At 43.7% G+C, this 27,881-nt stretch overlaps 1 protein-coding gene and 1 long non-coding RNA gene across 4 annotated transcripts in view; one reads left to right on the top strand and one right to left on the bottom strand.

Annotated features, from left to right (window-relative positions):
• Positions 1–27,881, top strand: part of BBS9 (Bardet-Biedl syndrome 9) — a 655,958-nt gene that overhangs the window by 420,598 nt on the left and 207,479 nt on the right. The gene's annotated exons all lie outside the window — the stretch shown is intronic.
• LOC140497672 (uncharacterized) lies at positions 429–27,263 on the bottom strand. The gene is made up of 2 exons (XR_011964808.1): positions 26,949–27,263; positions 429–670 (listed from the first exon to the last, which is right to left on the bottom strand). It is a non-coding gene; the product is annotated as an uncharacterized lncRNA (long non-coding RNA).

Below are 27,881 nucleotides of genomic sequence, written 5' to 3'. Positions count from 1 at the left end.
GTCTGAGATCACTTGCCATCATGCTGATGTTTTCTTTTGGGAGCCTAAATGATTATTAATCAACTCTTAGACTATAAGTAGAATTATAAGCCCAGGTTCTTAAAAAGGTGAGCCCAGCACCAAGCTGGTAGGTGAAGGCAGTGCTGGAAAGCTCACATTTCTCAACATGCTCAAGTCACTGACTTCTCTCAGTTTGTCAATGTCTTCCCTAAAACAGGGTGTTCAGAGCTGAGCATATCATTCCAGGTATGTGGGGAATACACAGGATTACTACCTCCTGTTTTCTGGACGTGAAACTTTTATCAGTACAACTGATAAATAACTGTGTTAGCTTCTAGCCAGTGAGTCAATCAACAGACACTGATTAAGTGTCTACTATGTGCCAGGTAGTGTGCTAGGGATACAAAGAAAGGCAAAAGACACACAAATAAATGAGGGCAGAAGCTGCCTCGTGCCATGGCTTACTCATTTGGGATTCCAAGATCTTTTGGTGTAGGGAATTCTCAGTGAGGAAGCTCTTCTGTCAATGGAGATGGGCACCTGATCTGTCATTGAAGAATTTCCTGGGGACACTGAAGGTGAAGCAGCTTTCCCAGAGTCAAAAGTAAAAAAAAATTGAGCTCAGATCTGGCTTACTCTTCTCTCTCCATTATGTTGTGAAGTCAACTTTCTTTAAAAGAAGAAGAAAATGAAGTTATTTGGGCAAGAATCTTGTCTTAGTATATTAATGATACCTCATAAGGATCACTACTTCCCTTTCTAAGTGCTCACAAGTCATTTACTCAATAATCTTTTGGGGTTTTTTTTTTTATCAGAAATTGACAGGAAGCTCTATTGTTTGGGAGTTCGTCATCTTCTATTAGATGCATGGGAATGTTCACCCATCTCCAGTCTTCCAGGACATCTTCCCATTACCCCAAAGCTCCCAAGATTACCAACAGCCATTGAGCAGTCACATCTGCAGGAGTATTCAGTGTCCTGAAATGCAATTCATCTGAGGTTAAGAGAGTTGAACTCAAGAAGGGAATTTAGTTTCTCTTTTAATAGCTTTATAATAATGATAATGATGATTAATAATAACTGTTCATCTATCTGGTGCTGCAATTTACTTTTTACCATAGTAGTTACATATTTTCCCCTTCCCATCTCCTCATAAGATCATTCTCTTTGACAGAAAAGATAGATATAAAACAGAAGTTTGGGGAACTCTGTCCTTGGCGTTTGTTAACACTGAACCATCTTTTTCTTGCTATGATAAAAATTTTTTGGTTGTTATTAGCATTTTTTCCCGTAAACCTTAGGAAAGCTTTAACCTTCCTGATAATGCTGTCACAGTATCACCCATGTACACATCCTTGCTCTGTCCCTGCTTCTACCTTTCATACAAGTACTTTTAAAATCTTTGCATGAGGGAACTCCCTCTGTATTCACATCAGAGCTTATGCATACGTCCCTCTTTCTTCTTGATTCACAAACTTTGCAATCATGATATTAGAATTCATTTTTAAAAGCCCTCCTCCCCATCTTTCCTTTTAGTCTTTTAGACCATGGGCTCATGCTTCTTTCCTCAGTACTTTTTGGAATTTTCTTTCCCAAAATGTACTGTACCTGCCATTATGGGTAACCTACACCTCATCTTTCAGTCTTCATCAATTGTATGACATGGTCACTTTCTCCTTGGTCTCCTGTGTCTGCTACTTAAATAATCAGGTCCTCTGTTCAGGAAGGCAGTGATCCTGATTGCTTCCTCTATCTTATGTGAGATTCGGTTATCAAGGCAAGTCAAACACTTATCAGATGCTCTGATTTTAGTGGAATGAGACTTCCAGTGGATGTTAAGATAGTTCAATCCTTCCAATAGTTTCATCATTGTAGGAAACTCTTGGTGAGGAATTTCCTTGACTAGCCCAGATGAACACTTTCTTTCCAATTTTAGAGTTGCCCAGGTTCACACAATCAGTATGTGCCAGAAATAAGACTCGAACCCAGGTTTTTCTGATTCAATCTGTTATGTCAGCCTGTCTTTCATCACAATCATATTATTTCTGTTTCTGCCCTTTGCCATAGACCTGCCTCCCCCAAAGTTCACAGATTGCCACAAAAGTGGGCATCCTCTTAGCATTCAGAGGCACTTCATTGTCCTTTCTCTGTGATCTGTTTCCTTTGACTAAGATGTACATTTTCATTCTCTTACACCAGAGGCGGCATGGCATAGTAATTAGGAAGCTGGCTGTTAAACCTGGGTTTAAGTCCTGTCTCTGAAACATTCTGAGTATGCGACCCTGGGCAAGTCACTTGACCTTCAGTAAATCCAGGCAACTAACAAAGACTGTAAATCACAGAGAATTTGGGTCTGAGGGTGTGGGTCTGACCTGGGTCTGAGGAGGGAGTGTCCTCACATGGGAGTTCCCTATGCCAGTTAAATCACAGAGGCAGTCCCTATGTCAGTCATAAATGCCACAATTCAATTCCTGATAATGCCTATAAGGTCATTTTTTTTTAAACCTAAGCATATTAACGTGGCAAATTTACTTTATTATCCATGACCTTGAGTCGACTTGTATGTATGTACACTTGTTTTCTCCCCCTATATAATATAAGCTCCCTGAGCTGGTGACTGTTTCATTCTTGAATTTTAATCAGGATCCCTTCACAGTACCTGATGCTGGAGCTTAATAAATGCTTGATAGTTGATCGATTGATTTAAACATTTTTCTCAGCTATTTTCTCCTGCTTAACTTCAGGACTTGGGATCCTATTCTGTCCTATCCTGGGATATTCCTGATGTCCCCTTAAGCATCTGAACTTGTAGGGAGAGGTTAGTGTCCCTGAAAGGGTGGAGCCAGGAAGACCTCTTGTGTAATTTACGTGTTATGTGTGACTGCCTTACTTCCCTGAATTTTAGTCCCCTCATCTGCCAGGCTGGGAGCAATGCTACCCATCTCACAGAATGATTGTGACTAAAGTATTTTGTAAATTGCAGTGTAAATCTGAATTATCATCAAGCCAATCAACATGCATATATCAAACTCTTAATGTGTGCCAGGCATTGTGCTAGAATACAAAGAAAAAAAGGCAGTCTTTGCCCTCAAGAAGATTGCAGGGGAGGCAAACAAGCTCACACAAAGGTATGAAATCTGTACATAACATATACAAGGTAATTGGGGAACAAAGGCACCAGCAATTGGGGGGAGACCAGGGTGGGGGAATCAGGAGAGGTTCAGAGAGATGAAGTGACAGGATCTTAACTACAAGGGACCTCAGAGGTCACCTCTTGCCCAAGGTCACATAGGATGTGGCAGATCCAAAAGTCCATTAACTCCAAATCCATATCTTTCCATTGAGCCCTGTTGACTCCTTTCCCCCTGCCCTTTTCCATTTCTTTGGAGAATGTCTGAGGGCTGCAGGCATTCACTTTTTTTGTTTGGGGATTGCATTTTCTTCATCCCTTCTTGTTTTTGCTTCCTTGATGAGTTGCAGAGTAGCCTTGAGCCCATGACTGCTGACCCAGAGGTGCTTTTTCTTCCTAAAATTCACATTCTTGGTTGTTAAGGTCATATTCCTAAGTTATTTCAGATTTTGGGGTGGTTTTTTTGTTTACTTGTTTTCTGTTTTTGGTGCTACTAATGTTTCTAATAACTTGGTTGCTGCTTTGTTCATGTTTTTATCTTCAAGTGGGAGCCTGGTGGATTGAACTTTTAAAAGGAATTATTTCCCAGAGTTGAAATGTTGCAGTCTGGCAAATCCTTAGTGCTTCCTAGAGCCATAAACATTATTGGTCTAATTTCTCCAGTCCCAGTCAGTGCTTATATCCATAATTGAGAGTCTTGGCTAGGATGGAATTTGATAGTCTTCTTTAATATGTGGGTCAGGTATTATGGATAGGAACAGAACTGAAAGTAGGCAACCTGGCATCTATATACTACATTCACCTCCCTGGGGAGCTGGAGGAAGGCAGATCCTGAGACAGGGGTGACATGGTTCTAGAGGATACTAGGGGATGCAGTGGAAAGAATACTGGGTTTAGAGCCAGGAAGACCTGAGTTTAAATCTTGTCTCAGACCAGCTGTATGACTCTTTAGACAAGTCACTTAAGCTACGTTTGCCTCAGTTTCGTCATCTGTGAAGTGAGGAGATTGGTCTTAAAGGGCCCTAAGGTGAATATTCCATGACTGATGGTGGTAACCCCAGAAGCAGTTGTACCACATGGAGGTAAAGTTCAGTGGAAGAAAATAAGGGAAGGAGAGGAGAGGAGACAGTGGACATCTCAACAGATGTCTATACCCTGGGACAAAACCCCGTTTGTCCCATGGTGTTGCATACATCTAGGGAGCCATAGATTAGAGTAAGCAGCATCTTCCCTTCTCTATAATCAATCAAGAAACATTTATTAAGCACTTACTGTGTTCTAGGCACTTCACTAAGTGCTGGGTATGCAAAGAAGCAAAAGATAGCCCCTGTCCTCAAGGAACTTACAATCTGATGGGAAGACAGCACTCCAGTGGATTTGTACAAAGCAAGATCTGTACAGGACAAATAGGAGACAATTAACAGAGGGAGGCCCTGGAACTAAGAGTCAATTTTTAAAAGTAATTGAGTATAATTAAGAGTAAAAACAATGAGACTTTAATTGAGATTTAAAGGAAGCCAGGGAAGTCAGTAGGCAGAGTAAGGGAGAGGAACATTCCAGGCATGGAGGACAGCCAGAGAAAATCTGGAATCATGTTTGGATGGTAACAAACACTCCATAGGAACCCAAACAAGCTTCTTCTGTGACTGACTCTTAGAATGACAGGTGACGTCTGCTCCAAAAGTACAAAGTAATGGTTCCTCAGTAGGGAGGCCACACAGCCTCCCCAAGGGCAGGATTAGAACCTTTCGGGATGTTGTAGCCATCCTTGCTGGGGGTGGGGGACAGAGAAAGGTAGATGGGTCCTCCTGGCTCCTCCCACAGACTTTCTATGACCCTTATCTTTATCAAGCCCCCTTTCATTAAGTAGTCCACTGAAATCTCCATAGCATGGGGAAAGGTCTTGTTCCACTATCCTGAGCAGAAGGCCCTTTGAAGTCAGTTCATATCTCTTGGAATGCAGGATAAGGAAAAGAATGTGGGCTGGTCTCTGATGATTATCTGTCTTCCTGGCTCCTTCCTTACTTAGCCCTTCTGTGGCACAATTTGTGATTAGATTTGCTGAAGAAAACATGGCCAGGGTAACATGGGCTGTGCTTGGGATGTCCTGTAGGGGAATCTGTCATCCTGAGACTACCATGATGGTGGAGATGAAAGGAGTGGTCACAAGCTTTGACAAATATCTCAGGAGACTCCATTCTCTCCCTGTCCCTTCCTGGGTTACCCACAATTGGGTGAAGGAGAGGAGTAGATGGACCTGGGCTGTCCTTTTGTGGGGGAGTGATCAGCTCAGCCTCTTCCTGGATAGCTGGGATCTATCTTCAGCTGTGTCCTGGCCACCTAGGGGGACATTGTTACCTTTGAGAACCAGATGGATCCAGCAGATAGGGGTCTGTCACCAGCATAGAGTCTTATGGAAGGAAAAAACAGGGAAGGCAACCTCTGCCTCAGGGGCCTCCTGCAATTTGTCTCTGAGCATCTATTTTCTATTATCTAATGTCATGGGAGAATGTCTCCTCCTCAGCTCCCAAACCCCAGACACTAGACAACTTGGGTCACCTCTGATAAGGGGAAGGTTGTAGATTTAGGATGGTCCTAGAAATCCACATCTTCTAAAAGTCATGTATTGTGCTGTACTTAAGGTATAAATACAAAAAATTAAATGATCTATACCCTCAAGAATCTTACATTCTAAATAATAATGATACTAGTAATAACAAGAAATGATCTGGGGAGAACCAGACCTAGGATTTTGTTGATATAAATGATCTCAAGTGAGGATACTTCCTGCATAACTTCAGATTTAGAGAGAGAGAGCTGTCTAGTATACATGAATATACATGATATAAAATATGTATGTACATATGTGTGTATATATGCGTATACACACATACATACACACAAAAACACACACATATAGTATAGCCACACTGGATGAGTGATTTTAATGATGTAGACAGGAAACTCCCTCCCCCAATGCTGACATGTATCTGTGTGACAATTTAGAAAGTTGTTTCAGGGTGTGGAATCAAGTGATGTTCTCAAGGTCACACAGTTAAAGCAGAGATGGGAACTGGACTCAGTCAGGTCTTCTAAACTCTAAGGCAAATTCTCTAGCCACTACAGCATCCTGTTTCTCCATATTAATAAACGGACATCTATAAAGTATGTCCCCCAAATCTTAGTGTAGCGTGAAGCTTCCTAATAGTTCAGTTTTAAGGTATATAAAAAACTCACCAAAACTTAAATTTGAACTAAGACTTTTTGGATCCCCCTGCATAGCATTTTAAAATTTGCCAAGAGCTTTGTATACCATAGATTTAGAGCTATAAGGGCCCTTCGAAATGCTCAGGCCCAACCCCGTCATGCATCATCTTATTTGATCCTCACAAAAATACTATAAGATGAATACTTTTATTGTCATGGCCATTTGACAGATGAGGTAACTGAGACTCAGCAAGGCAAAGTGACTTGCCCAGAACCACATAGCTTCAATTGGGTCTGAGACAGGATTTGAACCCAAGCCTTTCTGATTTCAAGTCTAGCTCTCTCCTCACTATTCTGTATATGCCTTTCAACATGCACACAAGTAAGTCAACATAGAACAGTGGAAATCCAAGTAATTTCAGGCTGTCAGGAGAGCACTCAAAAATGGAGAGGTCAGGAATGGCCTTTTTCAGGAGGCATCACTTGAAGGATGGAGGATGGTCCAAGAGGCTGGATGCTTCCTGAGAGTGAGGATTGTTTCACTATTTGTACTTGTCTCTCCAATGCCTGGCACATGGCTGGGGATGTTTAATAAGAGTTTATTGATTGATTACTTAAGATATGAGGAGGAAGAATATGAAGCAAAGGGGTGGGGGTGGGAGATGGAATGTTCTGTACGAGAAGAGCCAGTAGGTCAGTTTGGAATGGAGAATGTGAAACTGATCTGGGAGAGCTGGGAGGGAGATTGTGTCTCAAAGTCAAGACTTAGAGTTTAGACCTTCTGCAAGGTTAGCCCCAAATGCCCCCCCTCCCCCAGGAGCCTTGGTATTAAAATAGATACACAAAGCTGCTCTTGAGATCAACCCTATCTTCACCTTAGTTTCTTGTTCCTTAAAAAGTTAACCCAGGCCTTGACACCTGTTTCTCCCTCTTCTGTACATAGTGGTAATATGGAGAAATAGATCAACTGGAGAGAGGAAGACTGCCTCAGCTGCTCAGGCCCCATACAGAAGAACCAAGACTGTGCTGGGGATGGGGAGGGGAGAACTTTAAAAAAGAAGGATGTGTAGGATATTAGTCAAGAAAAAATGTCAACATTTAGACTGGTCTAAGTGGATTGGAGGCTTTTGGTCATTGCCAGGTAGATGGTACCAAGAATTCCTGCTCTTCTGTGATTTGGACTAGAGGTTTGCTGAAGTTGCTTCCATCTCGTATTCTGCTCTATTCTGTCTGACTCTCATGGTGGAGGATGCCCTAGGACACAGCATGGTACAGTAGATAGGTAATGAACTCTGGAATCAGAGGACCTGGATTCCAAATCTGCTTCTTGTCTTTGTACCTGTGTGACCTTGGGCAAATCCCCTGACCCCTGTGGTCCTCAGTTTCTTCATGTGTAGAATGAAGGCCTTGAGCTAGGTGGTCTCTGAGGTTATTTCTAGATCTAGGTCTTGTATTCTTTTCTGTCTTCACTCACACTGGCTTCTCTATCTGTAATGCCTTTCCCAGGGAGACTGGCCAATGTCCAGTGTGCTCACTGAAAACCTCTCTGCTTGAACATTGAAGCATGCTCACATAATATGTAAGTGGTTCCAGTCCACTAACCATTTGGTGAGGAGAGGGACTGTTCAACTGGAATGGGGTTCATTGAGACAGGACCCATCTCTTACCTCTAGTTCTTTCTGGCTTGGTTGATGCCAAAGAAAGAGAAGGATCTTCAATGGACTCCTGGGTTGGGGAGCAGCGTTCTTGCCCTCTCTAACTCGGGGATGGCTCAGGCTGAACAGCCCTGTGGATGCTTTTGTCTCTGTCTATTCTTTGCTTCTTTTAGATCAAGGAGATTGGAGGTGACCACAACCTCGTAAGCTTCTAAAGGTCATGGGAGTGAGGCAGAAGTCTGGGAGCTGGAGTTCATGCCAGGATCTGCTGGACACTAGACAGTCAGGAAAGTCCCAGGCCACCTGCTTCACTCAGCCCAGCACTGGGAGGGATACACTAACCCATCCATCTATCATCCACTACACATTTCAAAGAGAACTTTGTGGGGTGAATGCCCTATTGTGTTCAGAATGAGACCATGTTAAGACTTTAAGTTGAAGAAAAGATGGCAATACATATTGGTAGAAGGATTCTCCTCACCTCGAGGCTCTCTTGAATTAAAGAAATCTCTTTCTCCCTAATAGTGTCTAATTTACAGATTTGATGATGTTTGCTGTTGTGTGCCCTTCTTTCTTGAAGGGGACCATGACAAAAGGAAAATGATGGCATGACTTGCAAGTGCTTGAATTTAAGTGAGAGAGGGCTGGGCAAAGTCACCAGCCTCATTTTCTCCTCCAGAGCCATTTGGGTCCAATGGCCAGACATAGATCAGGATGACTAGAGAGGGCCTTAGATGCAATGGGGAACCTTGATGTTTTTAAGCTAAGGTCTTTAACAAGTTTCAGGTTTATTGAAGCAAAGCCCATTCAGTGATTAAGGCTCACTAAGAAATGAAGAAGAGAAGGGCCTCCTTACTTAGTAAAAAACAAAACCAAATATGTGATCTGTGAGGGGAAGACCCTCAAAGGGTTCCTGGCCAAAACAGAAACAATTATTATTTATATTAGTTCTGAGCCAATCATTGACCAAATAGGGCTTGGCCTAGGACCTACTGTTGGCCGATCAATGACAGCAAGAATAATTTGGGGTCAAGGCTCATCTTTAAGAAAGAAAAAACAAAAATAAAAAAGTTGCAGAGATGAAAAATTACATTCCCTTTGGGCAGAACAGCCCCAGGTAAGGGTTGTGATACTAAGTGTGAATGGAGGGAAGGGAAAGAAAGAAAAAAGACTGAAAGAAAGCAAAGGAAGGAAGGAAGGAAGGAAAAAGAGAAAGAAAGAAAGCTGTGTTGCCCAATGTTCCAGTTCCAGTTTGGTCCCGAGTGGGCAGCACCTTTGCTACTCATAGAAGCTGTTTGTCCTTTGCTCTTGAAGAGGACCGTGCCATCAGGGAGGTGATGCCATGACATGCAGGGGAATTGGATTTAAGTGAGGCATGGTTGTGCAAAGTCACCAGCCTTACTTTCTCCTGGGAGCCATCTGGGTCCAGTGGCCAGATATAGATCAGGACAACTGAAGATGGCCCCGCCAGGCAGGCAGGAAGGAAAGGAGAGGTGGAAAGAGGGAAGGAAGGAGAAAGAGAAGGATTGGAGAATGAGATGAAAAAGAAGGGAGGAAAGAAGGGAAAGAAGAGAAGTTTCAGGTTTGATGTAAGGTCTAACTGAGAAATAACCTCTCAGCTCTCTGGCCTATACCTCCTTCTCCTTCTCCAACCCCTTTATCCCTCCCTTTCTCCCACTTTTTCCATACTCCTTATATGTGGTTTCCCTCATTAGAATGTAAACCCCTGAAGTCAAGGACTGCCTTGTTTGATTGAATTTGTATCTCTCTGCTTAGCACTGTCTATACAGACAAATCACTCTGAGCTTAGTGAGTTTTCCCATCAGTAACATCCTAACACCAGCCTCCCAGGGCAAGGGGCGGGGGGGGGGGGGGGGGGGGGGGTGGGGCTCAAATGTGATCACGTGTGTGAACTTTACAGCACCATAGAAAGGTGATCCAATTTATTTTCTACTCCTGTTGTCTTGTCCATGGCATCCTGGCCAGCATAGCCCTGGTCCTGTAGAAGGTGGAAAATAAAGCCAAAGTTCTGGTCAAATCAGACACATGAACGGAGCAACCAGGGTTGCCAAAGCCCAGCCCTGGGATGGCTCAGCTCTGGGCTCCAGAGCTAGGAACATTTCAGGGAACATGGTGGCCCCTAGCCTGGATAGGACTGTTCTCCAACAGAGACACTCAACAGATCTCTTGTTTTGTCTGCATCCCTGAGAACTGGAGCGCTTTCCCTGGCCAGCTAAATTTAGTACTGGATAAGCCCCTCGCCCATTTTGTAGGAGCAGAGCTCACTGCAGGGGACCAAACCCTGCCTTGATTAGAGGGCAGGGCCCCGGCTCAGAAAACACACACCAGATTGTCTGGGGATGACAAAATAGTTCCTTCGCCTCCTGGTTTTCCATTTTTTCAGGCCAGACTGTATTGGCTAGAGCCAAGACCCTGCCTGGCTACCAGGGTTGTTGGTGATAGACACTATGAGGTCTGGAGGGAGGGGATGCATGAATGGTGTCTTGTCCCTGTTTTACCCTAGGGGCCTCTGGAGGGATGCTGGAAGGGCCAAGCCAGCTCCTGGGCCCCAGCACTGGGGAAGAGACCCGAGAGGTTCAGGACCTCCAGCATAGGTCACGTCTTTAAGGCAAGTTCATTTATTGTTATACAACAAGCAGCTATTTGTTAAAGTTACTTTGTACCAGGCATAGTCTTCTTACACAAGTGTGGAACAATGTATATGCAAAGCAGATACAAAGTTAGCAGAGCTATTTCCATACTTAAGTCCTGGCACTTTTCAGAGCTCCTCCTAGAGAGAGAGCCCAGACCTTCTCACTTGGCATTTGTGGTCTCTGAGCTTGGGGTGGTCACTGAGGGTCCTCTGGACTTCCAACCCCAAATGACCGTTTTGGGATCCTGAAGGAGAGGAGGTGACATCCTGCCCAGGTAAGTTAGGCTCTCAGGCAGTTTTCTTGGCTAAAGACAAGCTCATGGCCACACAGTCTAGTCTACCTAATCTGCAGAGGGCTGCGGTCCTTCCTCTTTGGTCCTGGGGTGTCTGTTGCCTGAGTCTTGATTTTTCCATCCCTCTCTCTTCTCTAAGAGAACCCTCGTGATTCATTTTTATTTCCATGGAATTCCATAAGCTTTTATTAAGCCTGTACCATGTGACAGGCACCACGCTAAGCACTGAGGTCGCTAAGAGAAAAGCAAAACGTCTCCTGTTCTTGTGGAAGTTATAGTTCTGCCAGGGCCATCCAGCATCTCCACAAGTGAGTTAATACAAAGAATATGAAAAGTAACAGAAAGTAATCGAGGAAGAGAAAGAAGGAGAGAGAGAAGAGGAGGGGGCTGGGGAAGACAGACAGACACACAGAGACAGGGAGGTGGGACTGGAGCACCAATCAGGAAGACTGAGGAAAGGTCAGTTGTAGGAGATGGCACCAAGCTGAGCTCTGAAGGAAGCAGGGGATTTAACGAAGCTGAGATAAAGGGGGAAGGCATTCCAGACCTGAGAGGCCACTTGTGCAAAGGAGTTTACTGTCAGAATCGTGTGTTTGTTTATTTATTTGCTTACCCATTTATTTATTTTACTGTACCACTGAAAACAGTTTGGAGTTTTCAGCACATTAGGGGCCATTTGTTTTTCCTGGGCCTCCTTGTTCCCACTGCTGTCACCTCTTTGCCCCTGTGTCCTAGAAGATCATGCCATACTACAAGTAGAACTGAAAGGAACCTCACAGCTTATCCAGTTGAATTCTTTCTTTTTACAGGTGAGTAAACTGAGGGCAGCAGAGTACATAGAGCACCAGGCAGGGAGTTAAGAGGACCTGAGTTCAAATCCAGCCTCAGACATTTACTAGCTGTGTGACTCTGGGCAAGTCACTTCACCCATCTGTTAAATAAGCTGGAGAACAGAATGGCAAACAGTGCCAGTATCTTTGCCAAAAAATGCCAAATGGGGGGGGGGGCAAGAATAGTCAGACATGACTGAAATGACTTAACAACAAGAAACTGAGGCCCATCAAGACAACATATAGAGCATACTAATATATATCTAGAATGGAATTTGATAGTCGGATAGTCTCCCTTATTTTATGGATGAGTAAACTGAGGCCTGGGGAGGCTAAGTAGAGAAAGACTGTACAGCAGCATAGCTAGGGCTGGAGAGGACCCCAGAGGTCACCTCATCCAACCCCCAAAGTCCTATTAATCAGTAAGCATTTATTAATCAAACAATGAATGAGCCTTTATTAAATACCTATTGTGTGCCAGGCATTCAGCAGAGTGGAGTGGTAAAAGTAAAAACAGCCCTTGCTCTCAAGAGGCTTATAGTCTCCTTGGGGAGACAATAGTAACATTTATAGGTCCATACCAGTTACCTAGAAAGTAATTTGATAATAATCTTAGAAGGAAGTCATTAGCACTTGGGGGGGAGGGGAGAAGGGAAACTAGGAAAGGCTTCACTTGGGAGGTATTCTTAGAACTGAGCAGAGATTCCAAGAAATGGAAGGGAGGGGGGGCATACCAGGCATGAGGGACAACAGTGTACAGGCCTGGAGGTAGGAGATGGAGGAATAGCTCATAGGCTGGTATGGCTGTATCATAGAATGAGTACAAGGTAGTAATGTCTAATGAGGACAAAAAGATAGGTTGGGTTGTGCTTGGAAGGAACTTTAAATGCCAAAGGGAGGAATTTACATTATATCCTAGAAGTAGTAGAGAGCCACTGGACTTTATTGAGGACAGTGGTGTGGTCAGCCCAGCACTTCCCCTCCCCTTTTTTCTTTTTAAAAATATTAACAAAAATGTACTTTCTTTCCCTCCTGCCTCCCTACCAACTGAAAGACAAAAAAAGAATAAAAACAGGTGCCTCATGATAAATATTCATAGTCAAAGGGGGAAAAAATTCCTACATTGGCCTGGTCCAAAATATTCTTTGCCTCTTTCTGCCTCTTGAGACCACCACCCCTCTCTCAGGTGTGGGCAGCATGGTTCATCATGGTTGGCCATGATGTTGACCAGTGTTCCAAAGTTCTTCGAAGGTATTTGTCTTTATGATGGTGGTGTTCCAATATCAATTTTCTCTTGGCTCTGCTCACTTCACTCTGCATCAGTTCATACAAGTCTTCCTAAGTTTTATTTGTTCCATCATATTCATCCACCATAATTTGTTCAGCCATGCTCCAAATGATGCTGCCTCCTCCGTCTTCTTGGTCTTTACAGAAAGACCTGCACTAAATATTTTTGTATACTTTACTCCTCTCCTTCTTTGAACTCTTTGGGAAAGAGGCCAGCACTTTAGGAAAATCACTTTGGCAGCTGAGGGGGAGGTAGACTGCACTGTAGAGAGCCTTTGGAGGATTATAGGGTCCTAGATGTGGACAGAATCCCAGAGCCAACTCATAGAGGTAGGGAGATTGATGAGGAATCTAGAAGTATCAGGGAACATTCTTCTGCAAAGCGTTCAATGCTAGGGCCCCTTTAGGAAGGGCTCCAGACCTGGGAACTGAGGGAAAAAGCTAGACCAGATTTAACTGAACTTAGACTATAGGCATGGAGGCCTTGGAGAGCTCCCCTGGGCTGTATTTTTCCAGGATGTCCTGGAAAGTCCAGAGGCATAGTCATCCTCCACAGAGTTAAGGAACATTTTACGGGCTAGTAAAACATTGTTTGAGGGGTGATAGAGTCTTTGGAATTGATCTGCAAGCTGACATCACCTCAGCACACACGGGACTGAACTGGGTCTGTGTAGGCATTGGTGTTCCATCCCATCACAGCTGGGTTGGCCTTGGGCCCAGGCCATGGGCACATCTTGGTTGGTGCCTGGCCTTGGCTTTTCCTGGAGGCCTGCAGGAGAAACACTGGTTGTTAGAGCTACAGTTGGGAGAGTTTTCTGGGGTCTTGTACTTCAACCTACTCATTTTCTAGATGAGAAACCATAGGCAGGATTCAGATCCATGATCTCTGACTCAAGAGCTCTTTCTACCATACAAACTGACTCTCTGAGGGAAGGATGTACTTATTAAGTGCCTTTTGTATGCCAGGCACTCCCTAAGTGCTGGGATAGAAAGCAAAAGTAAAAACCTCTCTTGCCAGCAAGAGGCTTGGATGGAGAGACAAGCTGCCTGAAGGGGAGCCTCTGAGGGAAGGGGGGGGGGTCCCTTGTCTGCACAGCTGGGTCTTTTAATGGAGAGGGAGACCCTGCCCTTCCCTGCTTTGGAAGTTTCCTTGACCTCAACACAGCTGCAGTGCCAAGCACTGCTCTTGGCTACAGAACACCCAATGCCAGAAAACAGGAGCCATTTTAGCCCTTTGCTTCTAGCCCGAGGGAGAGGGATGAAATCTTTGATTTAATAACTGATTCCTGTATGTGCTTTAACAATGACAGAGCACTTGGCACGTTCTCTTCTTTAGTCCTCACAACAACCCTGGGAGGTAGGTGTTATCATCCTTATTTTACAGATGGGGAAACTGAGGCTGAGGGAATTGAAGTGACTTGACTAGGGTCACATAGCTTGTAGATAGTTGAGGCAGGATTTGAACTTAGGTTCTTCTGACTCCAAGACCAGTTGTTCTTATTCCCTCTGCCACTTAATTGCCAATAGCCTGGTGAGGTAAGTTCTACAGATATTTTCATACTCATTTTACAGATGAGGAAACTGAGGTTCAGAGATGTTAGTTATCTTGCCCAGGGACCCATGGCTCAGTAGACTAAAAGATGATGGTCTGGGGGAGGTAGTCTTTGGAATGATGTTCAAGTCCCTGTTTTGCCCCCAGAAGTCAGGAAGCAACTGATGAACCAGCTCAGAAAAATGGTCTTGTGTTGGATTGTATACATGGCATTGTGGTATCCATGGATTTGTAGCCCAGCTTCTCCCAGGAGTTAGCCAGCGCCATCCTGAGACCTGGAGACATCAGGACTAAGGTGAGCTCAGGGCCAGGGAAAAAGTCAGAGTTTCTCTTGCACGGCTTTAGTTACACTCAAAGGTCAAGTCTGAGGCACTAAGAAGAACAATCTTTCCCTGCCTCCTCCCTCTACCCCCTCACAGAATACTCCTTCTGAGCTGCTGGCATCCTTGATTTCCATGACACAAGGGTCTCTCAGTCATCAGGATCAGTGGGGACCAGCTCTCTGAAGGCATTTACAAATCCCAAGTGTTGGGGGCTTACAGTCATCCAAAGTAATCACACCAGGCCACTCTAGCCTTGTGAGCCCGGGGCTGCCCCCATCCAGCTGGCGGGCAGGAGGGTGAGTCATCTGCTCCCCAGAGCCTGGGCATGCGTCTGCCCTTGCTGCTGCCGCCTGCTGCCCTCCCCTGGCTCTGGCTGCTGCCAAATGAGATGGCAAGGCCTCTTTCTTGAGTTGGTCTGCAGCTGGCAGACCTGAGCCCCCAGTGACAGTGTGCCCTGGACAGTGCTCAGCTGGCCTCCTCCCTTGGCAAGTGTGTCCACCACACCTATGGCCTGCTCCCCCTCCTCCCTCCAACTCTAGCCTCCTCCTTGGTCTTTCTGTGCCTTGAGCTGTGTCACCCCATGGTGAAGGCTGATGAAAATCATTATCTTCTAGCTGACCCTGTGATTTTGCTGTGAAAAGAGGGTTCTACAGTCACCTTTGACTTAGCACAACAAAGACCTTTGTCTGCTGGAAAAAGGAATTCTCTTGAGGGTCTGCTGGTAATAGTGGGGACCTGGAGCAGACAGGCATGTCCTTAATAGGGATCAGCTACTTTCTGACCTGGCACTGACCTTGACTTCCAAATAGCCACTCCCACCTCATTTGCTCCTGCAGGGAGGGCAGATGAATGAATGTTGAAGTGAGGTTTTGACAACTCCCAAGGACATCAAAGATTGGAAGAACAGCCGATCCATGGTAGCCTCATCCCCCTTTCCCAAATGTTCTTATTAACTAACCCATTAAATCAGCCCAGGGAGGGCCAGAGTTCACTAGAAGCTCAGTAGAGTTTCCCAAAGTGGGAGTTATTCTCCCTTTTTGCATTTAACCAAATCTGGGTTTTTTCCCTTTGGAATCAGGCACCCGGGTATAGGGATGTGGTGGCTTTTGAGAGTTCTTTGAAACACGACTAGATTCCAAGGGATTTCAGATAATTGAAAATATGCTGTTAGCATGGTCCGATTTTATTTTGTGGCAGCTGATACTGAGCATTTGGCCTTGAACACTTAGTAAAAGAAATATCTCACCAAGGTGAACTTAGACAAATGGGGCTGCCGTTACTCTGGGCAAAGCATTGGCTCATCCCATCTTGGCATTTGCTTGGGGATACAAAGCATCCCAATAACATGTTTGGGAGGTATTTTCTGGGCTCTTGGGGGATAAGACCCCCAAGAAAAAGGAAAAGATTGCCTCTTCTGCTCCTTGTTCTCAAAGTCAATGTAGTTCACATAACTTTTTGAAATTAATGTTCTATAATAGATTAATGCAGAAACTTCAACTTGTTAGGACTTGGCGGGGGCTGGTCCTGGCCTATTCTGTTTGTGGGAACTGATGCTGATCATGGTATCATGGATTTAGAACCCCAAGAAATCTACCTGCTTCATTTTACCAAGGAGGAAGTTGAGGTACACAGAGACAAAGAGACTTGTTCACAATGACACAGATTGGAAGTGCCTAAAGTGGATTTGAACCCAGGTCTTCTTGACTCCAGGTACAATACTCTAGTCTCAGCTCCTCATCTGAGTGGTCCAGCAGGGACCTAGCCCATGTCATGGTCAGTTCTGAAGACAGCAATTTCAAAGGGGCATTGATTGACTGGATGGTATCTGAGGGAAGGTCACCAGGATGGTGAAGGACATAGAGACTATGCCATGTGAAGGAACTGGAATATTTAGCTTAGAGAGGAGAAGACACAGAATGTGTGTTGTGGGGGGTTTGGGAGGGGAGGAGGGTTGGATGGGGATGATATCTCTGTTCACTATTTCAAAAACAATAATGATGTAGAATTGTTCTATTTGGCCCCAGAGGGCAAAGCTAGCAATGAGAGAGGTTGCAAAGAGAATAATTTTGAGTTAGAATAATAGATTTGGAGCTGGAGGGACATTTAAAGTCATCTAGTTCCCTCTCGTTTCATAGTTGGGGAAACAGAGGCCAAGAGAATGACTTGCCCAAGTACACAGAAATAGCCAATGACAAGAGCCAGGATTTGAATATATGTTCTGAGAGACTCCAAATATACCTCCTTTCCCTGTGTAATGGATGTTCTCTCCTTGGTGTTTCTCCTGATTTCAGGAAAGCCTTTCTAACAGATAGAGGTAGATGTCCACTCTCTGTCCCCAGAAATTTTCAAGGGGAGGCAGAAAGGACCATCTGCCAAAAGCATTAGAGGAAATTTTTTTCTCAGATTTGGCTGAGACTAAATGTTCTTTGAGGTCCCTCCCAGCTCTGAGACTCCAGGATTGTCTTGCCCTAATCAAATCCTCTGATTTTTAGCTTTCCGAAGCCAATGGAACATATGCCTTGAGAGGGTTTATTTTCCGAAATTTGCTCCTTACTTATGACCTGCCAAAACTCAATTTGGAGGATTTTCAGTTACATTGCTAAGTCCTGGGTTCATCGATTTATACCTGGAAGGGACCTCAAAAGCCATTTAGCCCAACTCCCTTATTTTACAGATGAGGAAATTGAGACCCAGAGAGGAAGAAATTTTCTCAAGGTCACAAAGGTCAAAAGTGTCAATGCTGGGATTTGAACCCAATTTTCTGACTACAAATCCTGCGTGCTTTCAAGGACATCACACTGCATGTTGCCTAAGAAAAATACAACATAGGGGAGATGAAAAAATATGAAACATTAAGTGACATTCATGGAGATTGCTTCTCCTAAACCCACATGAAACCTCAAGTACCACACCTACTTCTAGTTAGAAAAAGGAGAGAATCTCCTCCATCTCCTCATTCAAAGTTACTGCTCAAGTTGGCCATCTGGCGATGATGATCACTTCCACGATTCTCCAAGTCCACTGCCACAAACCTTTCCCAAACTTGCTCTGGGAAGCAAAATAGAAAAGTGTCTAATTCTATTGTTATTATTGGACAACAACAACTATTTATTAAATGCCTGTTGTGAGCATAGCACTCTTCTGGGTCCTAGGGAGAATACAAAGTGTAACTAAGGCATATTCCTTAGAATGAGGGCATTTACAGTCTGGTGTAAGGAATGAGGGGTGTCAGGCAGGAGGAGGAAAGACCACCCAAACCCAGGTAGCTATTGAGAAAACAAAGTGTTACGTGAAATCGGAGGGAGGAGTTGTTACTGACCAGGGGAATGGGAAGAGTTCTTGATGGCATTGGGGCCTGAGATAAGATTTTTAGAATAATGAGGAATTCAACAGGGGGAGGAGGGATTAGAAGGGAAGGCAGGATAAGCACAGGGGATCATGTCAGTAAGAGCATACAGGTGTAAGAACATTGCATATATTCATAGAGCAGCCTACATTTTCATATAGACTTTCTAGAGGTAGAGTCATGCAATGGAAGGAACACTGGATTTGGGGGTCAGAAGACCTCAGTTTGAATCCTGACTCTTTCATTTACTACCTGTGTGACCTTAGACTAATCCCTTGAGCTTTCTGAACCTCAGTTTCCTCACCTGTAAGATATATATGTGTCTGGCATGGGGTGAGGCAGGTTGGACTACATGACCTCTCAAATCCCTTCCAGCACTAACCATATGGTATCATGACCTGGAATCTGACCTAATTTTGCTTTTATATTGCCCACCATTCCTTCCTCAAATGGCTCTTTGTTCAAATTCTGTTTCTTCCTCTGAGTGGCAGCCTCAGGTGTTGACACAAGGGAAATTTGTATTGTCTTTGGAAGAATCTTCTTGAAAGAATGAGACAGTTGAAAAGCTAGGATGATAACTTGGGTCCTTCTTTCGATAAGGCAGTTTGCACAGAAGCCCTCAGTTGGTCATGGTGCTGGGGTAACCCATTAACTCTCCTCATATGGGCTGTTGAGGCTCTTGAGTGACATTGTGCCCCTGGAACGAAACTGGTGAGCATAAGCTAAAGGCCACCCTTCCCTTTGAGGTTAATCAGGGAGGCAGCTTTTGTTCTCCTTTCCTTGGAAATCAGCCCTTAGACTAGAAATCTTTGAAGTGTGGTAAACAGATGTGTGGATCACTGCCTTGTCATGGTGGAAGGGCTTGTGAAGCTCCATGAAACTATGAGCTGTATACCATGCAGGGCTGCCCAAGATGGACAGGCCATAGTTCAGAGTGATCAGCTGGGGAAGGAAGTGGCGAACCACTCCAGCATTTTTGCCAAGAAAACCTCATGGATGATATATTTTTTCATATATATATATGTTCATTTATTCACATATACTAATTCTTATATAACCAGACATTCTTTTCTTTTTTTGCTTTTCTTTTTTCCTCCACCGTTTATTTTTTAATTATTTAAGATTAATTAATTATTCATTAATTCACTTTTATAAGATTTTGAGTTCTAAAATTTTCCCCTTTTCTCCTTTCCCCAAGATGGCACGCAATCTGATATAGGCTATACATATTTCAACATTAGTTGTGTTGTAAAAGGAGAATTAGAACAAAAGGAAGAAACCATAAGAAAGAAAAGAAAACAAACAAAAAAGAGAGTCTGCATTTGATCTGCACTCAGACTCCACAGTTCTTTCTCTGAATGTGGACAGCATTTTCCATCATGAATCTTTTGGAATTATCTTAGATCATTGCATTCTGAGAAGAGCTAAGTCTATCAAAATTAATCATTGCACAATGTTGCTCTTACTGTATGCAATGTTCTCCTGGTTCTGCTCGCTTTACTCAGCATCAGTTCATGTAAGTCTTTCCAAATTTTCTTGAAATCTGCTCGCTCATAATTTCTTATGGAACAGTAACATTCCATTCCATTTCTATACCACAACGAGTTTAGCCATTTCCCAGTGGATGGGCATCCCCTTAATTTCCATCCCATGGATAGTATTGAAACTGTCCATGGGGTCATGAAGAGTCAGACATGACTCAATGACTGAACAGCAGCAGCATATAGATATGTTAGCCTGATAGCACTCTTGAAGAGAAGAGGAGGACTGTGCTGGTACCAGCAGCACCCTAGCTAGGGGGAAGGATAGGGAGAATCTAGGATCTAGGACTCTGCTCTCCAAGAAGGTCACCAGGCAAGCTGGATGTAGCGACTACACTTTGAATATCTCTAAGATGAGTACAGTTCCAAGAGGCTGCCACTCTGATCACTTTCAAAGGAGAAAATAACCCACAGCCTACCCTGGCTAGCTTAGCCCCTGTCCCACCAAATACTTTTTACACAGAAGACCAATTGGGATAGCTAGTAAAAGCTCTTTATCAAAGGAAGCAGCAAACAGAAATGGGAAAAGTTCTATTGATAGACTATCCCAAAGAATATACAGGCATAAATGAGCTCTTTAGCTCGGAATGAGATAAGATCAGAGAGAGAGAGAGAGAGAGAGAGAGAGAGAGAGAGAGAGAGAGAGAGAGAGAGAGAGAGAGAGAGAGAGACAGACAGACAGACAGACAGAGACAGAGAGAGACAGAGAGACAGAGAAAGAGAGGGAGACAGAGAGACAGAGACAGAGAGACAGAGACTGAGAGAGAGATACAGAGAAACAGACACACAAGAGAAAAATACCTTACCAAACAGGAGGCTGCTCTTAGCAATCTCTAGGGTTGCAAGAGCTGGAGGTCAAAGGACATGATGAGGCTGGGGACACCAGGGTTCCAGTCTACTATTTAAACATCTATGTCTTACTTCTGTCTCTCTTGAGGTCCTCTCTTGAAGTCTAACAAACTGATGTTCCTTCTATGCTCATAAAGTGTGATAGCTTGGTATTCTTGAGGTCAATCAGGAGTCATTTCCCTCTTGCTCATATGTAGTACAACACTTTCATGGTATCACTCACCACATGGGCACTGATCTTACACGTTACATATAGTATAAATAGGAGGTAATCTCAGAGGAAATGCACTAGCAGTAGAGAAGGACTGGGAAAGATCTTCTGAAGAAGGTGATAACTGAGTTTTGAAGGAACTTAGGGAAGCTAGGAAACAGAAGTAAGGAGGGAGGACAGGTGTGGGGTCCATCAGTGCAAAGGCATGGAATTAGGACTTGAGGTGTCATAGGTGAGCAAATAGGTAATGCAACTGGATCATAGATTGTATGGAGGGGAGCAAGTTTTAAAAATATGGAAAAGTAGGAGGGGTTTAAGTTGTGAAAGTCTTTAAATACCCAACAGAGGATTTATATTTGATCCTGAAGGTAACAGGGAATCATCTCAGGGTTTATTGAGTAGAAAGGTGGTAAGACCACATATGCATTTTAGCAAAATCACTTTGCCAGCTGAGTGGTGGATGGATTTGAGAGACCTGAGGCTGGGAGTCCAATTGTCTTCTTACTCCAGAACAAGTCTTCTTTCCACTTAGCACAGTGCCTGGCACGTAGTAGGCACTTTATAAAGGCTTATCAACTTTATTACTTCTAAAACAACAAGACAGTCTACTTAAGCATATGAAGGCTCTAGGATTTAATTAGCGTGGGTGACATTCTTTCACTAAAGTAGATCTTAATCTGTCTTTGACTTAACAGAGAAGTCCTGGGGGTTGGCTGGTGTATATAGATTAAGTATTTTATTCAAGATCAAATAGTTAGTGTCAGAGGCAGAAATTTGATCCCTCATTTTCCTGATGTCAAACCCAGCATGCTATTCCTGCCTCTATATAAGACAGGATATGATTAAAATGGCAGCTAAGTGGCTCAGTGGAGAGAGCACTGGGCCTGGAGTCCAGAAGACCTGAGTTCAAACCTAGCTTCGGACATTTAGCTGTGTGACCCTGAGCAAGTCATTTAACCCTGATTTCCTCACTTTCCTCCTCTGTAAAATGAACTGGAAAATCACTCTAGTATCTTTGCCAAGAAAACCTCATGGACAGTATCGATGTAAGTAAGAGGTAACTGAATGACTGAATGAACTGAAACAACAATGAGTAAAGCAACCCAAAGTAATAGTAATGGTGATAGATTCAAAGGAAGGGGAAATTTCTGACTGCGTAAGAATGAAAGGCCTCATGGAGGAGATGAGACCAAGTTGGAGAGCATCCAGTGAAAGGCACCCAAGATGGCAAAGCGCCTGGAGTTTATCTCTTATAAACCTCAGTTGAAAGACCTGGGTCTATTTAGCTTGGAGAAGAGAAGATTCAGGGAGACAGAATAGATGCCTTTGAGTACTTATAGGATTATTGGATGGGAGAATTTATTCTATTTGGCCTAGACAGAAGAATCAGGGAGCTACTGGTAGAAGTTACAAAGAGGGCAATTTAAGTTGATACACATACAAATGAAATCAACATATTTTATGATACTCAGTGCATTTCAAAGGCAGAAATAGAGGAGGAAGATGGAAAAATATATTGGAAAATATGGATCAGAAATAAGCAATTAAGGAAACCTCAAATTTTTAGATTACTCAGAAACTTCATTACTATATATCATGAATTCTCTCTTTGAGAAAAGAATTGGAAGACTCTGGACATGGTGAGTACTAACTGCCATCACAAAAATGAAATTAATTGTATTTTAGTAGATAGGAAATGACTTATTAGTGATGTAGAAATTATTTCTGAATTAACAGTCTATGTTGGGTCAAAGCCTTGATTTGTTAGAGCCAAGATCAAAATCAGTACAATGCTAGAAGACGGAGAAAAATGAAAAAAAAGGGTATAGCAATTCCAACCTGACTTTAATGGTCACAAGATATGTCACATGAAATGTCAATGGATATCCAAGGGGAAATGGAATATGAAGAGAAATAATTACATAGGCATGAATTAAAATAATTTACATAGAAGTTCAATCAATGTAAGCCATTTGCTCTATACCTAGGAAGGCAAGAGTCTAAAAGCATGTTTGTCTGAAAGTACTTTATGTATTTGCCAAGTAGCAAACTAGGAAGCCAAGAAAAACACCTGTTTAATACATAAACTCATTTGTAAAAATCTTACGGGGAAGGATGGTAAAAGATTAGGAGAACATTGCCTCATAAAACAAAAAGAGAGGAGGGTAATACTAACTTAAAGAAAATTTGTCAAAAGAGCCGAATAAGCACAATCTGAGGGCATTTAGAAATGAAGCTGGAAGGAAGACAATAAACAGTCGAAGGATGAAAAAGATCTGCAAACGTTTTTATAACTCTTTCCATTATCAAGGAAGATGGAGCCTCCCTATTTGGGTTCTAACATCACAGTCACAGATGTGCCCATAAAGTAGGTTAAAAGGGCACCAAAGAGAACAAAGACAGGGAAAGCAGCTAGATTAGACCAAGTGAACCTAAAGGAGATCCATGCTGGATGAGGCCATCATAGGGAAGGTTACAAAGATGTAGAAAAGTCTTGAACTTTGTGAATTCCAAATAAGGGTGCCCAAGAGAACATCAGCAACTATGGGTCTGTTTGCTTACTTTTCCCCTCAAGAGAAAGTGAGGAAGAAGCCCACCATTTTGGGAGCATTATATGTGGTGAACTTAGGGGAGATCTGGAACAGGAGCTGCTAAGAGCAATCCACAACACTGAAGGGACTATTCACTTCTTGGATTGACAGATCAATTAGAGAATTTGAGAGTCAAGGTTGATCTCCCTAACAATGAGAAGTATCTCAAAGTGTAAAGGGGCCCCTCACAAGGAAGGGCCTTTTATCTCATTTGGTGGCCTGTGTGTGGAAGCTGAATGACCAGTGTATTCTTGAAAGGATTCATTCTGATGTGTGGGCTGGACTACATGTGGCCATGAAGGTCCCTTCTAATGATAGACATTCTGTGATTCTTTGAATTGGATTAGATTATCTCTAAGGCTTCTTTTTCACTCTTAATATTCCATAAGATTTAGAATGCATTGTAGAGAAGGGAAACATTCCAGGTAGTGGAAATAGTAAGCAAATAAGCAGACTGGGATTGGCATGATTTATTTGGGTGGTCAGAGGTAGGGGAGAGAAAGAAGAGAGAGACACAGAGACAGACAGACAAATAGATATAGACAGAAGCACACAGAGACAGAGGGAGAGACAGAGAGAGGAGGGGAAGATAGACAAAGAAGAGGAGAGGGAAGGAGGGGAGGGAGAAAAAAGAGGGAAGAGTCAGAGGGGAAGAGAAAAGAGAGAGAGAGAAAGAGAGAGGGAGGGAGAAGAGGAGTGGAGTGGAACAGAGTGGGAAGATGGATGAATGAAGTATTTATTAATTAATTACTAAGGGCCAAGCACTGTGTTAAGGCACTGTTATAAATTTTATCTCATTTGATCTTCGTAACAACCCTGTGATATGTGTTGATGGTATCTTCATTTTATAGCTGAGGAAAATGGGGAAAGCAGTGCTCAGATGACTCATATCTGAGGTTAGATTTGAACTCAGATCTTCTCGACTCCAGGGAGTGTTTTAGGAACATTCACCAGTCAGTTCTACATAAAATGGATCAGCAGGAAGGAGAGACTAAGGGGGTGAAAGGAGGTGAGAGCTGATTCTGCTTGCTTAGGTATGAGAAGTGGTGCACTGGATAGAGTGTCAGGCTTTGGTCAGGAAGATCTAAGTTCAAATCTAGCTTCTTACACACTTAGTAACTTTAATCCCATTTGCCTCAGTTTCCTCATCTGTACAATGAGCTGGAGAAGGAAACGGCAAACTATTCTTTGCCAAGAAAACCCCAAAGTGGGTCATGCAGAGCTGGATACCAGTTGAACAGTAACAGTGAGATGATAAAGGCCTTGGATGAAGGTAGTCACACCTGGAAGAAGGAAGGCGTGATCAATGAGGCAAATTGGGAAGAAAAGATGGATAACCCTGGGTGCAAGCCTTCCCAGCCTGCTCTCTGGTATATGTGGCAGATTCGAGTGTCAGAAAGGTCGAGGGGCTCATCTGCCTCCTGTAATCAATCCAGACATTTTACACGGGTGGAAAATGTGTCCAGCGAACAGATAAATCCCTGGGAGAGGTTTTCTTGAAATTCTGGCTTCATTCCCATTTTCTCTGCTTCTCTTAGCCTCTTGCCTGAGGCCATGGGGAGCTCAGATAGCATCAGCAGGTGCTATGGAGATCCTGGAGAGGCACAAATGTCTGCTTGGCTACTGTTGAGCAGGAGTCACTGCAGAGAGAGGGTCTCAGGAGATTACTGCAGCTGTGTCAAGTTGTTTCAGGCTGCCAACCATGTGAATGGTCAGTCTGGGAGCCCAGGACAGATGGCATGCCGTGGAGACCATAGCTCCCTCAGCCTTGGCTACACAAGGGATGGCAGGAGGCCGGACCACAAGCCTTTACTTCTCCCTTTTCACACAGCAAGATGGGGAGATGAGAACGTAAGGCTAAATGTCTGTTGGGCTTCATGCCTGGCCTAGACAAGTTATAGACATTTCCACGTTGAGAGGGTTGTATGAGGGGAAACCAACCTGCCAACTCAAACTTCCTCTGCCCTTGGGGCCCTCCTCCCTCTAATTGGAGAGAGTGGAGGGTGAACCTGGGAGAGCTCCTCCCAAATCCTCCACCATTTTTAGGATGGCACCTAGGGTATTCTCATTTCCTGCCTGGTTACCTGGGAGGCCGAGGCTGGTGGATTTTTTAAGGTTAGGAGTTCTGAGCTACAGAAGGCTAAGCTAATTGGGTGTCTGCTCTAAGTCCAGCACAAATACAATGGACTTCCCTTCTTACCCCTCCTGGAGTGTGTGTGGGGGCAATGAGGAAACCACAAGGTTGCCTAAGATGGGTGACCTACTCTAGGATGGAAATGATCAAAGCTCCCATGCTGATCAAGCCTTTAAGTGGCCTCTGCAATTTCAACCTAGATGAGATATAGAGATGAAAGAAAGAAAGAAAGAAAGAAAGGAAGGAAGAAAGAAAGAAAGAAAGAGAGAAAGAAAGAAAGAAAAGAAAGAAACAAAGAAAATAGACTACAAAAAAAGAAAAAAGGAAGGGAGAAAGGAAGAGAGATAAAGGATGGAAGAAAAAGAGGAAGGAAGGAAGGGAGAGAAAAAATAGTTCAGCATTTAAAATTAAGGAAAGTACTTTCTCACTTCTGTGGCTTAGAATCCCTAAAGACCACCTTCCTTCCAAGCCCAATTTGGGTGCCATGTTTTATGCAATGCCTTTCTTCATCATACCTGCTGTCTCTGCTCTGTCTCCTCCTACTAGCTTAAGCATTACTCCCTGCAATTCTTGTTGGCATAATGGTAGTCACACTGTACTTGGAGTTAAGAAACCCTGAGTTCAAATCCTGCCTCAAACACTAGGTGTGTGACTCTGGGCCAGTCACTTAACCTCTGTCTGCCTCAGTTTCCTGATGATAATAAGAGCTCTACCTTGAAGAGTTTTTGTGAGGATCAAATGAGATAATACACATGGTTTCCCAAAAGTCATAGCATTTTAAATTATTAAAGCACTCGACAAACCTTAAAACTTGATGATGAAAGTGATGTTCTGAGTAAACCCTTTCCCCACAGATCATTCCAAAGCTACCTTCAGCCTTGCTCCAGCCCAATCAACCTAACTTTAGAATCAGTGGTGTCCAAAGTAATGAGCTCTTAGTATACTTGGGGCATTCCTGCGATGGAGAAGCTGTCAGCACTCTGGAAAGCTCCCCCTTTCCCCCCCATCCTTGCCCTCTGCCTCTCTGAAGGGCACATCATGTTTATTGCAGAGTAGCCCCTCAGAGCATACATCAGCCTCCTTGCGTGGTCAGACTTACTTTTCCCAGGCCCATAAAAATATGGAGGTTTGTTGATTTTGGGGGTGATGGTGGTGGTTGTTATTGTTATATTTATCAAAAATAAAACAATTCATTTCCCCCCTTTCCTGGGAGATTATAGTAAGGCTACGAGACCTGGGGGGTCTGGGGATAAAGCAGATTGTAAAACCACTGTATGGGTTTCCACATCTGACTTAATCACCATTTCTCAAGATCTGTAGACCAATAAAACTGTTTGCTTTCTTACCACGATTCAAGCCGGCTGATTTATTTAGCCTCACTCCACTGAAGCTGTCGCAGCCCAGAACAGTTCATTTGTCAGCCCCAAAGAATGACAACAATTCCGTTTCTCTCCCTCTCTCTATCTCAGTTGGTAAATCTCGGCGCACAATTTATGGGTCCGCACCCCGCCGAGTCTCCTGTTAATAAATTGTGTCTCATCTGCAAAAACACGTTGGAATGACTCCCTTGGACATAGGCTGCGAGGCCGGCCGCTGTAAAACAGTCCGGGTGCGTCCGGCATACACAGACGGTCGTTCTGATTGATCTGAGCTGCCAGTCAAGTCGCCGCTGTCTGTGGCTGGTTAGAGTTACCCTCCTGATTTCCTGGTATGTTTTTGTCTGGGTCACAATGCCGGGACAAGTAGACGGGAGGTCGGTGGGGAGAAGAAAAACATCACAGCAGCCTAGATTTACTGCTAAAAGAGGTGGGAGAGACGGACTCTTCAGTCCAGCTGGGCTCAGCTACTTTTGAGACGGACATCATTATGTTCCACTTCTTTCTTATGGATATTCCAATCACCAGAAAGATTTCGTTGTCGTGCCTCTGTTAAAAACCCAAAAGGAGCCCAGCATCATAGATTTAGAGCTGGAAGAGATCTCAGGGACCATCTAAGTACAATCTCCTTCATTTTTAGATGAAGAAACCTAGTCCCGGATTGACTCGCCCAAGAATCTAACAGGCGGTTAATAGTGGAAATGGAATTCGAACCCAGGTCCTCTCACTCCATATTCATAGCTATTCCTTTTGCCCTATGTGATTGTCATAGCTGCTCCTGGGATGAAGCTACTGGGGCTTTGTCCCAGAGCCCAGACATTTTACATGTAAATGGCAGAATATGTACTCCTTCTGCCTCAGTTTACAGCCTAATTAGCAAGAATAATTAATTCATAATTTTAG

The sequence above is a fragment of the Notamacropus eugenii genome, chromosome 3 (assembly GCF_028372415.1).
Source record: "Notamacropus eugenii isolate mMacEug1 chromosome 3, mMacEug1.pri_v2, whole genome shotgun sequence".
Taxonomy (NCBI): domain Eukaryota; kingdom Metazoa; phylum Chordata; class Mammalia; order Diprotodontia; family Macropodidae; genus Notamacropus; species Notamacropus eugenii.
Note: the sequence above shows the minus strand (reverse complement) of the source record. Positions and strands in the feature narration are given on the sequence as shown.